Here is a 12108-nt window from a genome sequence, read left to right as displayed (position 1 = left end):
CAGTTTGTTTAGGGCAACAGACCAATCTGTTCCTACCCATATAGCTTTACCAACCATCTATTCTATTTCCTCCATACTTGGACTCCCATCAGATAGGAGTATAGCGGGTCCTAAGCATGGTGGATCTGAAATACTCCTTTCCTTTCTATCCCCCGTTCCCACCCTGTCCCTTGTGAGGGAGCACACTCCCGAGACCATTCTTCAGCAGGAGTCCAATCTCTCCTTCTAGCAGGGGCCATAGAGCAAGTTCCTCACAGGGGAGGGTTTTATTCCCACTATTTCCTTATTCCCAAAGCAAAAGACTGTCTTAGGCCTATCTTAGATCTAAGAGAGTTTAACAAGCATCTGAAGAGAATAAAGTTCTGCATGGTTACCCTAGCTTCCATCCTTCCTTCCTTGGAACACGGGGACTGGTATGCTGCCCTTGACTTAAGACATTTATTTGCATATAGTGATCTGTCCAGGCACCAGGAGTTTCTCAAGTTCCTAGTGAATAGAGCCCACTACCAATTCACACTGCTGCCATCCAGCCCCTCAGCAGCCTCTCATGTTTTCACAGAGAGCACGGTGGCAGTATCTGCATACCTTTGGGATCTTGGGGAATCACGTATTCTCCTACCTGGACGACTGGTTCATGAGAGCCCAGTCTGAGTCTCAAGTAATTTGCAGCATGACCATCATCCAGTCCACCTGCAATTGCTCAGTCTGGACAAATACATTCTATTTTTTGCACAGGTTCCAGAATCGATCAGAGGTTCTACGAAAGCCAAAGCGTTTCTACCTCAGTCAAGGTTCCAAGCGCTCCATAGCCTGGGCATGGAACTGAAAGCACAGTCCATTACCACAGCGCACAGTCCTCAGACTCCTGGGGCAGCTGACAGCATATACCTATGTAGTACAGCTTCCCAGACTACGCCTCAGGAGGCTTCAGGAATGGCTAGCATTGGTGTATGGTCCCAATCGACCTTATCTAGGCAGACATCATCCAGAGGTAACTCTGTCCTCTCTGGACTTGGACAGGTTGTATAGGAGTTCCCTTCCTTTCCTTGTAACCATGGGAACTCTGCAAACTCAAGGTTTGTGGTCTTCACAGGGTCTGAGGACTCATATAAACATCAGGAAGCTACATGCAATCCGTCTAGCGTGCTTGGCTTTCTGTCCACATATTGTGAGAGAGAAGCTGCTAGTATTAACAGACAACACAGCAACTATGTTCTACGTAAACGGACAAGGAGGGGCACGTTCATCGCAACTGTGCCAGGAGAGTTCTGCATCACCGCTCCCTTCACCTCAAAGCTGCTTACACCTCCCAGGAGAGCAGAACACATTGGCAGATCACCTGAGCAGGTCCTTCTCCACTCAGCTGGAATAGTCACTATGTCCAGATGTGGCCAGCCACTTCTAGCTGCGGGGGGACTCCCCAAATGGAGCTGTTTGCAACAAAGGAAAAAAGGAAATGCCATCAATTCTGCTGTCAGGGGGCGGCAGGGGTCACAGCCTGGGTCGTGGGCAGAAACTTTCCTACTACCATGGAAGAACTCCCTGCTGTATGCCTTCCCTCTGTTACCATCACTGTCCAGTCTTGTTCAAGACCAAACAGGACCATAATTATCTCATACTATTAGCACCAGGGTGGCCTTGGTAACCCTCCTAGTGTTGTTAGTGAGAGCTCCTCTGCCTCTCCTGTTGGCTCCAAATGTGATTCTCAGAACGATGGCCATCTGCTCCATCCCACCCTGCAAGCCCTTCACTTGACAGTGTGGATGCTTCATAGCTAACCCAATTGGAAAGGGATTGCTCGAAAGCTGTTAAGAAATGCTTCTGAGTAGCAGAAAGCTTTCAGCTAGGCATACTTACCTGGCCAAAGGGAAACATTTTTCTATCTGGTCTCTCCAGTGCAAGCTTCCATCACCCACATTTTGGGCTGTCTGTTGCACCTAAAACATCAAGGTCTGACTGTTCTATTAAAGTACAGTTAGCAGCTATTTCAGCTTTCCACCCTTCAGTAGGTAATAGACTGCTTTTTTCCAACCCCATAGCTATCAGATTTCTAAAAGGGTTAGACACGTTATACCTACAGGTGCAAGAACCTGTTCCCCCATGGGATCTCCACCTGGTGCTAGCAACATTAACGGGACCATCCTTGGAAACTCTCGCGTTTTGCTCCCTACTCCATTTCTCTGTGAAAGTACCATTTCTGGTTGCAATAACCTTAGCAAGGAGAGTGAGTGAGTTAAGACCCTTTCCTCAGAGCCTCTTTATACAGTTCTCCATAAGGATAAAGTTTACCTCTGCCCTCACCCAAAATTCCTGACAACAGTGGTTTCCTTTCCCACAATAACTGGGCAGCTTATTTGCAAACTTTCTTCCCGAAGCGCAACACCCCCCACCCTCCCCCAACACACACACACACACACACACAGATGAGGAGAAACTTTATTTGTTGGATGTGAGAAGAGCTTTAGCCTTCTACTTGGATTGCACCAGGTCCTTTAGTTCTCACCAGAGTTATTTGTTGCAGTTGTGAACAGAATGAAAGGCCAGCTGGTTTCCACTCAGAGGATTTCCTCCTGGATTTCTTCTTGCATTTGTCTGTTACTAATTAATGTTGCACCATCTGCTAAAGTGTTGGGTCACATGACTAGATTGGAAGCAGTTTTGGCAGGTTTCCTGGTGCACGTACCTATATGAGACCTTGGCAAAGCGGTGACTTGGTCATCAGTGTATCTCTTTGCTGCTCATTATGCCATTTCCCATCAGTCCAGCAATACCACCAGTTTCAGACAGCATTTCAGAGAGCAACAATTGCTGTTCAGGTAGACTCCAAGCCTGCCTCCATGTGTAGCTGCTCGTGTGTCACCTACAGTTTAATGGACATATGCAATTACTCAGACTAAAAATGGTTACCTTCCTTTCCATACTTCTTGTTGTCTGAGATGTGTTGCACGTGTCCATTCCACGACCCACCCTCCTTCCCCTCTCTATTGAATCTATCCTGTAAGGAACAGAGGGGCACTGGGGTGGCTCTGTCCCCTTATATCTGCACCAAGCCGCCCTGACAGCTACCGCTGAGGGGAAAAGTTCTCTAATTCTGCATGAGGCACGTGTACACTTCCAGTGGATTGGACATGGGTATCACATCTCAAAGAACAACAATCACAGAAAAGTAGGTAACAATTTTTTTCTTTGTTCCTGGATATATACATCTACATTTAGCCATATTAAAATGCATATTGTTTGTTTACCCAGATTACCAAGCGACCTATCCTCTTCATCATTTACAACTCCCCCACTCTTTGTGTTGTCTGCAAACTTCATCAGTTGTGATTTTGTGTTTTCTTCCAGGTCGTTGACACAAATGTTAAATAGCGTAGGACTAAGAACTGTCCCCTGTAAGACTGCACTAGAAACATGCCTACACAATGATGATTCCCCATTCACAATTACATTTTGAGACCTATCAGTTAGTCGGCTTTTAATCCATTTAATATATGCCTTGTTAACTTTATATTCTAATTTTTTAATCAAAAAGTTGTGGTACCAAGTCAAATGCCTTACAGAAGTCCAAGTAAATGACATCAACCCTATTACCTTTTATCAACCAAATTTGTAATCTCATTAAATATATATATATATATATATATATATATATAGGTTGACAGAATCTATTTTCAATAAACCCATGATGATGGGCAGTAATTATATTGCCCTACAATTCTTTATTAATCAAGCCCCATATCAGCCATGCCGTTATCTTGCCAGCTATTGATGTCAGACAAGACAAGACTATAATTACCCAGGTCATCCTGTTTACCCTTTTACTTAAAAATTCCCCACTTTATCGCTCTGAGGTTTGACACGTTCTTGGCCCAACATCAGGCCGAGTATTCTTGAAATCACTCTGCAGTGGGGAGCCTCGCTGTGCACAGCTGCAACACTCAGACTTTAGGAACCCCTCTATATTTACAGTAGTTTAATACATTTAGCAAAGTACCAAACTCTAACCCTGCAAGGTAAGTGGAGATAATACAGAATGTCCATCTGCACATCCACAGACTCACCCTTCCCGTCCAGAACACCCTGAAATGTTAGCCATTATCTTCCTCATCGCCATCACCTTCCTCATCATCAGTGGCCATCATCCTGGCACCTCCCATCTCTCTCTCACCCCTCACATAGGATGGGCTACAACTTGTATAATATATTATATGCTTATGCCACTCTATGTAATGCATATTCAGTAGGGGTTTCTCCCCTCTTCCTTGTTTGTTTTTCCTCACCTTTCTAATGTTGGGGTACCCCTCTCCTACAGGTTAGTATATTAATGATCTCATTATCATATATGTCAGTTTGTTGCCATGGCAGTCTTGTGGTCAGACATCTGCAGATGTTCCCATCCTAAAACATCTAAAAGCTGGTGTTAGCTCATGTTCCTGTGGTTGGCTGGTGGTGGTATGGACAAATTTCCCCCTTACATACTCTGTTCCCAGTTCCCCAAAACTTAGGGGTGACCGTTAGGCCATTTACCTGTGCCAAACTTCATAGGCCTCAAGCTTTATGCTAACTGTTGAAGTCAGTGTCTTACAGAGTACAGGCCTGTAAGTTCAAAATAAAATAAATACCTCAGCTAGCTCTGTGGGCTACTGTTTGCAACTCCAGTTTGCCTGTAAGGGAGCCTGGGGTTGAACAGAAGCTGCTACCCTAAGTGAAAAGCCACATTCTTCTTTGAGTAGTGTCCCTATGGGTGCTCCACTTTAGGTGTCTGTGTGCCCCTGCACCTCTAATCAGAGATTTTTGGTAGCAGTGTCCCCTTGAGCCCCCGCATGTGCTCTCCCTCCTTCATGGACTGCCTGGAGGCTATTTAGCACTGGGGGGGACGGGACCCCTCTCTTTCTTCTTAACCGCACTTGGCCTCTGACAGAAGGAGCAGTTGTCCCTTCCTTATCTGTTTCAGAGTAACAGCCGTGTTCGTCTGTATTCGCAAAAAGAAAAGGAGTACTTGTGGCACCTTAGAGACTAACAAATTTATCTGAGCATAAGCTTTCGTGAGCTACAGCTCACTTCATTGGATGCATACTGTGGAAAGTGTAGAAAGCATGAAACAATACCTCCTCCCTCCCCACTCTCCTGCTGGTGATATATGCCATCATGTGCCAGCAATGCCCCTCTGCCATGTACATTGGTCAAACTGGACAGTCTCTACGTAAAAGAATAAATGGACACAAATCAGATGTCAAGAATTATAACATTCATAAACCAGTCGGAGAACACTTCAATCTCTCTGGTCACGCTATTACAGACATGAAAGTTGCTATATTACAACAAAAAAAACTTCAAATCCAGACTCCAACGAGAAACTGTTGAATTGGAATTCATTTGCAAATTGATACAATTAATTTAGGCTTGAATAGAGACTAGGAGTGGCTAAGTCATTATGCAAGGTAACCTATTTCCCCTTGTTTTTCCTCCTCCCCCTCCCCCCTCCAGATGTTCTTGTTAAACCCTGGATTTGTGCTGGAAATGGCCCACCTTGATTATCATACATATTGTAAGGAGAGTGGTCACTTTAGATAAGCTATTACCAGCAGGAGAGTGGGGTGGAAGGAGGTATTTTTTTATGCTTTGTGTGTATAAAAAGATCTTCTACACTTTCCACACTATGCATCTGATGAAGTGAGCTGTAGCTCACAAAAGCTTATGCTCAAATAAATTTGTTTAGTCTCTAAAGTGCTACAAGTACTCCTTTTCTTTTAGCATAAGTAGTGTTTGTTTTGTTACCTTTGTTCTCCCTAAAAGTACTCAGGCTAGTGTTTTGTTTTTTTTTATTTTATTCCTTTGGTTTAAAAAGAAAAGAGAAAAAGGGAAAGAACTTCACTTTCCTTCCCTGTCTGGGGGCATTTCCTCCCCACCAAGACATCTAGTAGACTCATAATTATTTTCTTTTTCAGTTTAAAAAAAAAAAAAAAAAAAAAGTAAAGAGGATGTTGTTCTACATATTCCTCCCTGCTAGAGGATGACACCCCTGCCCAGGGGCTTGCTTGGCGCTCTCTGCTCCAAGCGGTGCCTCTCCTGCCAGGAGTCAGTTCCTGTAATGGCCAGACACTCACTGTGCCTGGGAGACCCTCACAGAGGTGCTTTACCTGCCACAGCTAAAACGGCTTGGCAGCCTCGCAGGAGCTGGGAGCTGAAGTTAAAACTCCTCCCTATGGAGAAAACACTTCAGTCTGCAGGGGATCATCGGGATCATCCCCGCAGCCTTCACTTCAAAAGGGGTCAAGTGGTGAAGATGAGGAGAGAGAGAGAGGGAAAAAAAGCCACCAGCAGACTCCCCCTGGAAAGGCTCCTCCGAGCAACTGGCCGGCCAGAGGGGTGTTCCCCAGTGCGGCCATCTCAGCTCCGATCCCTGCAAGTAGCTGGCCAGCCAGTGGGACTCCTCAGAGCGGCCACCTGGGTAGGACAAAAGGAGCAGAGGAACCTCCTGCTGTGAGCTCAGCTGCCCGCACAGTTGGGCAGGGAAGCTCTGGAAGCTGAAACCTGAGAAGGGGCTTCCTGCTGTGAGCTCTGCCCTGCTCTGAGCTCTGCCCTCGGCACCGACAAGGGGCTTCTGTGAGCTCTGTGCTGCTCTGAGCTCTACTCTGGGCAACAACTGCACCGAGGAGAGGGCACAGTTACTGTACCATCTCTAAAAGAGCGGCACAGAGAAGCCCTGCTGTCAGCTCTGCTTCAGCACCCAGACACCAGAGGCTTCCACCCTCATGGTCTGAGGCAATGGTACCATCCCCTAAGGAGAGGGGACAATTACCATACCATCTCTAAAAGAAAAGGAGTACTTGTGGCACCTTAGAGACTAACCAATTTATTTGAGCATGAGCTTTCGTGAACTACAGCTCACTTCATCGGATGCATACCGTGGAAACTGCAGCAGACTTTATATACACACAGAGAATATGAAACAATACCTCCTCCCACCCCACTGTCCTGCTGGTAATAGCTTATCTAAAGTGATCATCAGGTTGGGCCATTTCCAGCTGGAGGTATTGTTTCATATTCTCTGTGTGTATATAAAATCTGCTGCAGTTTCCACGGTATGCATCCGATGAAGTGAGCTGTAGCTCACGAAAGCTCATGCTCAAATAAATTGGTTAGTCTCTAAGGTGCCACAAGTACTCCTTTTCTTTTTGCGAATACAGACTAACACGGCTGTTACTCTGAAACCCATCTCTAAAAGAGCGGCACAGAGAAACCCTTTGGTACCCGGTGCAACAAAACTCCTATCTAGGAAGTGTTCTGCACCTTCCCAACCATTGACGCCGACTACAGACACTCTTTTGGGGTTCTGGATGAGCCCATGGTAACACAGGTGCTCTGACACTTTGGAGACCTGTGGCCTCAGTATCCAGGGAGAGACAATTACCATACCATCTCTAAAAAAAGTGGCACCAACAAATGTTTTGTACTGGGCAAAACTCTCATTTAGGGAGTGCTCTGCCCAACTATCGGTACTGACAACGTACCATGGACACTCCTGTGTGGTACCAAATGAACCCATGGTACTGCATGAGCTCTGGTACCCTGGAGACCTGATGATAGGGGAAGAACCACACTCCCCATTACTTGGTACCAGGACCCCTGTATCGAGCACATTCCGGCACCCAGAATCGCTCTTAGCACTGGGCTGTATACTGCCAATACCCCAGTCAGCGGCACCCTTACCCACTGACGAATCTGACACAGGCCAGGAGGAGATCATTCCCTGGCCCCTCAAGGTGGCCCACCACCACACTACAAGGGTCATCCCCCAATTCCATCACGCCAACCGCCCGTGCCTGCCTTCCTGCCTCTCCCTCCCAAGGCCCTATTGTAACTCTTCAGGTATAAACACACACATGGCACAAGTGTCTCTCCGAGAGAGTCCACCAGATGGTTTGCTACAGCCTGGCACCTGAGCCAGGGCAGGAGAAAGCTTTTTCAGAACAGGAAAGAAGGGGGAAAAGAAAAAAAGAAAAAAAAACACCTGAAGAGGAAGCTACCTCTTCAAAAACACTTCTCCTCATCGCTCCCAGATGAGACTGTGCTGCCCCACCCCTCATCACTAGGTGAAGATTTAAGAACTTTCTTCAAAGTAGCAGCCGTGTTAGTCTGTATTATCAAAAAGAAAAGGAGGACTTGTGGCACCTTAGAGACTAACCAATTTATTTGAGCATAAGCTTTCGTGAGCTACAGCTCACTTCATCGGATGCATACTGTGGAAAATACAGATGTTTACATACACACAAACCATGAAAAAATGGGTGTTTACCACTACAAAAGGTTTTCTCTCCCCCTACCCCACTCTCCTGCTGGTAATAGCTTATCTAAAGTGATCACTCTCCTTACAATGTATATGATAATCAAGGTGGGCCATTTCCAGCACAAATCCAGGGTTTAACAAGAACGTCTGAGGAAGGGGGGTGGGGGGGTAGGAAAAAACAAGGGGAAATAGGTTACCTTGCAAGGGGCCACAGCAATGGTTCCCTCAACCCACCCAGCAATATTGTTAACCTATCCAACTGTACTCTTAGCCCAGCAGAAGCTGCTGTCCTATCTGGGGGCCTCTCCTTCTGCCCCTCCACCCCCACGAACATGATACAATTCTGTGGTGACCTAGAATCCTATTTTCGACATCTCCGACTCAAGGAATATTTCCAACATACCTCTGAACAACATACTAATCCACAGAGACCTTCCTACCAACACTACAAAAAGAAGGATTCTAGGTGGACTCCTCCTGAAGGTCGAGACAGCAGACTGGACTTTTACATAGAGTGCTTCCGCCAATGTGCACGGGCTGAAATTGTGGAAAAGCAGCATCACTTGCCCCACAACCTCAGCCGTGCAGAACACAATACCATCCACAGCCTCAGAAACAACTCTGACATCATAATCAAAAAGGCTGACAAAGGAGGTGCTATTGTCATCATGAATAGGTCGGAATATGAACAAGAGCTCGGCAGCTCTCCAACCCCACTTTCTACAAGCCATTACCCTCTGATCCCACTGAGAGTTACCAAAAGAAACTACAGCATTTGCTCAAGAAACTCCCTGAAAAAGCACAAGATCAAATCCGCACAGACACACCCCTGGAAGCCCGACCTGGGATATTCAATCTACTACCCAAGATCCATAAACCTGGAAATCCTGGGCGCCCCATCATCTCAGGCATTGGCACCCTGACAGCAGGATTGTCTAGCTATGTAGACTCCCTCCTCAGGCCCTATGCTACCAGCACTCCCAGCTACCTTCGAGACACCACTGACTTCCTGAGGAAACTACAATCCATCGGTGACCTTCCTGATAACACCATCCTGGCCACTATGTATGTAGAAGCCCTCTACACCAACATTCCACACAAAGATGGACTACAAGCCGTCAAGAACACTATCCCCGATAATGTCACGGCTAACCTGGTGGCTGAACTTTGTGACTTTGTCCTTACCCATAAATATTTGGAGACAATGTATACCTTCAAATCAGCGGCACTACTCTGGGTACTCGCATGGCCCCACAGTATGCCAACATTTTTATGGCTGACTTAGAACAACGCTTCCTCAGCTCTTGTCCCCTAACGCCCCTACTCTACTTGCGCTATATTGATGACATCTTCATCATCTGGACCCATGGAAAAGAAGCCTTTGAGGAATTCCACCGTGATTTTAACAATTTCCATCCCACCATCAACCTCAGCCTGGTCCAGTCCATACAAGAGATCCACTTCCTGGACACTACAGTGCTAATAAACGATGGTCACATAAACACCACCCTATACCGGAAACCTACTGACCGCTATTCCTACCTACGTGCCTCCAGCTTTCACCCTGACCACACCATACGACCCATTGTCTACAGCCAAGCTCTGCGATACAACCGTATTTGCTCGAACCCTTCAGACAGAGACAAACACCTACAAGATCTCTATCAAGCATTCTTACAACTACAATACCCACCTGCGGAAGTGAAGAAACAGATTGATAGAGCCAGAAGAGTTCCCAGAAGTCACCTACTACAGGACAGACCTAACAAAGAAAATAACAGAACGCCACGAGCCGTCATCTTCAGCCCCCAACTAAAACCCCTCCAACGCATTATTAAGGATCTACAACCTATCCTGAAGGATGACCCAACACTCTCACAAATCTTGGGAGACAGGCCAGTCCTTGCCTACAGACAGCCCCCCAACCTGAAGCGAATACTCACCAGCAACCACATACCACGCAACAGAACCACTAACCCAGGAACCTATCCTTGCAACAAAGCCCGTTGCCAACTGTGCCCACATATCTATTCAGGAGACACCATCACAGGGCCTAATAACATCAGCCACACATCTACCAATGTGATGTATGCCATCATGTGCCAGCAGTGCCCCTCTGCCATGTACATTGATCAAACTGGACAGTCTCTACATAAAAGAATAAATGGACACAAATCAGATGTCAAGAATTATAACATTCATAAACCAGTCGGAGAACACTTCAGTCTCTCTGGTCACGCGATTACAGACATGAAAGTTGCAATATTACAACAGAAAAACTTCAAAACCAGACTCCAGCGAGAGACTGTTGAATTGGAATTCATTTGCAAATTGATACAATTAACTTAGGCTTGAATAGAGACTGGGAGTGGCTAAGTCATTATTCAAGGTAACCTATTTTCCCCTTGTTTCCCCCCCCCCCCCCAAGACATTCTTGTTAAACTCTGGATTTGTGCTGGAAATGGCCCACTTGATTATCATACACATTGTAAGGAGAGTGATCACTTTAGATAAGCTATTAACAACAGGAGAGTGGGTTTGTGTGTGTGAAAAAGGGGGGCGGGGAGAACACCTGGATTTGTGCTGGAAATGGCCCACCTTGATTATCATACACATTGTAAGGAGAGTGATCACTTTAGATAAGCTATTAACAACAGGAGAGTGGGTTTGTGTGTGTGAAAAAGGGGGGCGGGGAGAACACCTGGATTTGTGCTGGAAATGGCCCACCTTGATTATCATACACATTGTAAGGAGAGTGATCACTTTAGATAAGCTATTACCAGCAGGAGAGTGGGGTAGGGGGAGAGAGAACCTTTTGTAGTGGTAAAACACCCATTTTTTCATGGTTTTGTATGAATATAAACATCTTCTGTATTTTCCACAGTATGCATCCGATGAAGTGAGCTGTAGCTCACGAAAGCTTATGCTCAAATAAATTGGTTAGTCTCTAAGGTGCCACAAGTACTCCTTTTCTTTTTAAGAACTTTCTAGATCTTACCAAGAGGGTGGCAGACAAACTGCAGATTCCCTTGCAGGAGGTGGCAGATACACATCACAATTTGGTGGAAATTCTGCACACTACCTTCTCATCTAGAACTGCCCTCCCAATTAATGAGCTGATTCTACCAAAGTCATCTGGCAGAGCCAGCCTCCATCACACCAACCAAGTGTAAAGAAAAACAACCCTACATCGCTACTCAAAGAGGCAGACTTTGTTTTCAGCATCCACAACCCAACTCCATCATAGTGGATGTGGTTAATGCATGAAGCAAGCAACATGATGCCTAGTCAGCTCCATATGATCAGGCTTCACAAGATAGCATATTCATCGACAACAATACTGTTTAGAGTCATAAATGACCAAACTGTCATGGCCAAAACAATTTTGTTAATCTTGGAAAACCCAGGATGTTTCTGAAACATTACTGGAAACACAAAAAGAACAGATTCAGACCATTCTTAGAGAAGGTCAGTTAATAACCAGACTGGTCGTAGAAACACCACTGGATGTAGCTGTTACAGCTGCCCACCCAGTCTCCATGACAGTGGTACTGAGGTGGATTTTTTTTTTTTGTTCACTACACTTCTCTAGATTGCCCAAAGAGCTACAGACTTCCAATTTGAAGGGCCAAACTCTTTGCAGAGAAGACAGATTTTCCTCCACATTCTGAAGGATTCTTGGACCACACTACACTCCTTAGGAATCTACACTGTGGAACAGAAGAGAAGATATACCTCTCAGCCACACCACAGATCACAATCTTCGCAATACTCACGATCTCTGTGCTGTTATGAGCCACAGTGTAAGAGGCCCAGGA

The sequence above is a fragment of the Lepidochelys olivacea genome (assembly GCF_965140295.1).
Source record: "Lepidochelys olivacea isolate rLepOli2 genome assembly, chromosome: 9".
NCBI lineage: Eukaryota > Metazoa > Chordata > Testudines > Cheloniidae > Lepidochelys > Lepidochelys olivacea.
This window is presented reverse-complemented; position numbering follows the sequence as displayed.